Source organism: Triticum dicoccoides, chromosome 4B (assembly GCF_002162155.2).
Source record: "Triticum dicoccoides isolate Atlit2015 ecotype Zavitan chromosome 4B, WEW_v2.0, whole genome shotgun sequence".
Taxonomy (NCBI): Eukaryota; Viridiplantae; Streptophyta; class Magnoliopsida; order Poales; family Poaceae; genus Triticum; species Triticum dicoccoides.
Genome location: NC_041387.1, coordinates 71,729,104 through 71,733,638, shown reverse-complemented (window position 1 = coordinate 71,733,638; position 4,535 = coordinate 71,729,104).

Genomic DNA, 4,535 nt, shown 5'->3' with positions numbered 1-4,535 from the left:
ACATACATCAAGTATTCTCAAATCCTTAAAGACTCAATCCGATAAGATAACTTCAAAGGGAAAAGTCAATCCATTACAAGAGAGTAGAGGGGGAGAAACCTCATAAGATCCAACTATAATAGCAAAGGTTGCGATACATCAAGATCGTGCCAAATCAAGAACACGAGAGAGAGAGAGAGAGATCAAACACATAGCTACTGGTACATACTCTCAGCCCCGAGAGTGAACAACTCCCTCCTCGTCATGGAGAGCGCCGGGATGATGAAGATGGCCACCGGTGAGGGACCCCCCTGATAACCCACAAGTGTAGGGGATCGCAACAACTTTCGAGGGTAGAGTATTCAACCCAAATTTATTGATTTGACACAAGGGGAGCCAAAGAATATTCTTAAGTATTAACAGTTGAGTTGTCAATTCAACCACACCTGGTTAACTTAGTATCTGCAACAAAGTTTTTAGTAGCAAAGTAGTATGATAGTAATGGTAACAGTGGCAAAAGTAAAGATAGCAGTATTGTAGTGATTGTAACAGTGGCAACAGAAAAGTAAATAAGCGAAGCAGAATATATGAAAAGCTCGTAGGCATTGGGTCAGTGATGGATAATTATGTCGGATGCGATTCCTCATGTAATAGCTATAACATAGGGTGACACAGAACTAGCTCCAATTCATCAATGTAATGTAGGCATGTATTCCGAATATAGACATACGTGCTTATGGAAAAGAACTTGCATGACATCTTTTGTCCTACCCTCCCGTGGTAGCGGGGTCCTAGTGGAAACTAAGGGATATTAAGGCCTCCTTTTAATAGAGTACCGGACCAAAGCATTAACACATAGTGAATACATGAACTCCTCAAACTACGGTCATCACCGAGAAGTATCCCGATTATTGTCACTTCGGGGTTGTCAGATCATAACACATAATAGGTGACTATAGACTTGCAAGAGGATCAAGAACTCACATATATTCATGAAAAAATAATAGGTTCAGATCTGAAATAATGGCACTCGGACCCTAGTGACAAGCATTAAGCATAGCAAAGTCATATCAACATCAATCTGAGAACATAGTGGATACTAGGGATCAAACCCTAAAAAAACTAACTTGATTACATGGTAAATCTCATCCAACCATCACCGTCCAGCAAGCCTATGATGGAATTACTCACGCACGGCGGTGGGCATCATGGAATTGGTGATGGAGGATGGTTGATGATGACGATGGCGACGAAACTCCCTCTCCGGAGCCCCGAACGGACTCCAGACCAGCCCTCCCGAGAGGTTTTAGGGCTTGGCTACGGCTTCGTATCATAAAACGCGATGAAACTTCCTCTCTGATTTTTTTTCTCCGCAAAACGAAATATATAGAGTTGGAGTTGAGGTCGGAGGAGCTCCAAGGGGCCCACGGGACAAGGGGGCATGCCCAGGGGGAGGGCACCCTCGTGGACAGGGTGTGGGCCCCCTGTCCTTCATCTTTTGCCAATATTTATTATATTTTCTGAACCTTATCTCCGTGGATTTTCAGGTCATTCCGAGAACTTTTGTTTCTGCACAAAAATAACACCATGGCAGTTCTGCTCAAAACAACGTCAGTTCGGGTTAGTTTCATTCAAATCATGCAAATTAGAGTCCAAAACAAGGGCAAAAGTGTTTGGAAAAGTAGATACGTTGGAGACGTATCAACTCCCCCAAGCTTAAACCTTTGCTTGTCCTCAAGCAATTCAGTTGATAAACTGAAAGTGATAAAGAAAACTTTTACAAACTCTATTTGCTCTTGTTGTTGTAAATATGTGAAGCCAACATTCAAGTTCCAGCAGGTATTTTTAATTAACCATACTCACAATAACACTTAGGTCTCACAATTACTCATATCAATGGCATAATCAGCTAGCGAGCCATAATAATAGAACTCAGATGACAAAACTTTCTCAAAACAATCATAATATGATATAACAAAAAGGTATCTCGCTATCCCTTTCTGAGACCACAAAACATAAATGCAGTGCACCTTTAAAGATCAAGGACTGACTAAATATTGTAATTCATGGTAAAAGAGATCTAGTCAAGTCTTACCCAATATAAACCAATAGTAATGCATGCAAATGACAGTGTGCTCTCTAGCGGGTGCTTTTTAATAAGAAGGTGATGACTCAACAAAAAAGTAAATAGAAAGGCCCTTCACAGAGGGAAGCAGGGATTTGTAGAGGTGCCAAACCTCTATTTTAAAATAGAGATTAAATAACATTTTGAGCGGCATACTTTCACTGTCAACGCAGAAACTATGAGATGGCTATATCTTCCATACTACATGCATTATAGGCAGTTCCCAAACAGAATGGTAAAAGTTTATACTCCCCCACCACCAACAAGCATCAATCCATGGCTTGCTTGAAACAACGAGTGCCTCCAACTAACAACAGCCCTGGGGGAGTTTTGTTTAATTATATTGATTTTCTTTGATCTTTTTGGATCATGGGACTGGGCATCCCGGTTACCGGCCCTTTCTCGTGAATGAGGAGCGGAGTCCACTCCTCTTGAGAATAACCCACCTAGCATGGAAGATACAGGCAGCCCTAGTTGAAACATGAGCTGCTCGAGCATACAAAACAAAATTTCATTTGAAGGTTTGGAGTTTGGCACATACAAATTTACTTGGAACGACAGGTAGGTACCGCATATAGGAAGGTATGGTGGACGCATATGGAACAACTTTGGGGTTTATGGCGTTTGGATGCACAAGCACTATTCCCGCTTAGTACAGGTGAAGGCTAGCAAAAGACTGGGAAGCGACCAACTGAGAGAGCGACAACATTCATAAACATGCATTAAAATTAATTCATACCGAGTACAAGCATGAGTAGGATATAATCCATCATGAACATAAATATCGTGAAGGCTATGTTGATTTGTTTCAACTACATGCGTGAACATGTGCCAAGTCGAGTCACTCAATTTATTCAAAGGAGGATACCATCCCACCATACCACATCATAATCATTTTAATAGCATGTTGGCACGCAAGGTAGACCATTATAACTCATAGCTAATCAAGCATGGCACAAGCAACTATAATCTCTAAATGACATTGCAAATATGTTTACTTCATAACAAGCTGAATCAGGAACGATGAACTCATCATATTTACAAAAACAAGAGAGGTCGAGTTCATACCAGCTTCTCTCATTTCAATCAGTCCATCATATATCGTCATTATTGCCTTTCACTTGCACGACCACTATAGGAATCCAGTATGTTGCCGTCCGCCACGGTGGACGGCAAAGGCACGGACGGCGGATGGCAAAGAGCTTTGCCGTCAGCGGCGGACGGCAAAGAGTGACGGCAAAGATAGGGTCGGCAAATAGGTCCTTTGCCGTCTGCTTTTCATGGCGGACGGCAAAGTGTCCTTTGCCTACAGTGGCGGACGGCAAAGGAGAGGGACGGCAAAATACTTGACGTCCACCAGCGTTAGTCCGTTAGGTGGCTAACGGCGGCCTTTGCCATCCGCCAGCGGACGGCAAATTTGACCACCCCTTTGCCGTCCGCCAGTTGACGTCAGCAGTGCGTCAACGCCCATGGTGGTTTGCCGTCAGCCATGGCGGACGGCAAAGGTTATGTCTTTGCCATCAGCTTTTCTTTGCCGTCAGCCAGCTAACGGCAAAACCTTTGTCGTCCGCCACTGTAAGCAAATTTGCCAAATGGCACAGGTGCCAGGAAGCACAGGTGGGTGCCATGTGTCCCCTTTGCCTACAGTGGCGGACGGCAAAGGGCTCTTTGCCGTCAGTGGCAGACGGCAAAGAGCCTGCACTGCCTCTTTTTAATTATGTTTTTCTTATATCCAACAATTATCACAGCACACAGCACATATATATCCATCACATAAATAACACAGCACATATATATATCACAACACATATATATCCAGCACATATATATCCATCCATACATACATAGTAGGTTGCACATAGTCCCATCAATCCATACATATTACAATATGCAAAGTTTCATCATAGCAAGCGAGCAGAATACAAGAAGTGCATCAAAGGAAAAAACAAGCAATCCATCATATGATGCTGACTTCCGTGAAGTGAATGAAACCTGCAAAATGACAAATAAAAAAGTTAGAAAAAGAATAGAAGAAGAAGAAGAAGACTAGAATAAGAAGTATATGCCATTTATTAGCTAACTTAGGTGAACTGGATCATTTATGAGCTAAATTAGTTGAAATGGATCGTTTATGAGCTAAGTTAGGTGAAATGGATTGTTTATGAGCTAAGTTAGGTGAAATGGATCGTTTATGAGCTAACCTAGGTGAAATGGGTCGTTTATGAGCTAACCTAGGTGAAATAGGTCGTTTATGAGCTAACCTAGGTGAAATGGGTCGTTTATGAGCTAACCTAGGTGAAATCGGTTGTTTATGAGCTAACCTAGGTGAAATGCATCATTTTGGAGCTAAGTTAGGTGAAATGGATCGTTTATGAGATAACCTAGGTGAAATGGATCATTTATGATCTAATCTAGGTGAAATGTGTCGTTT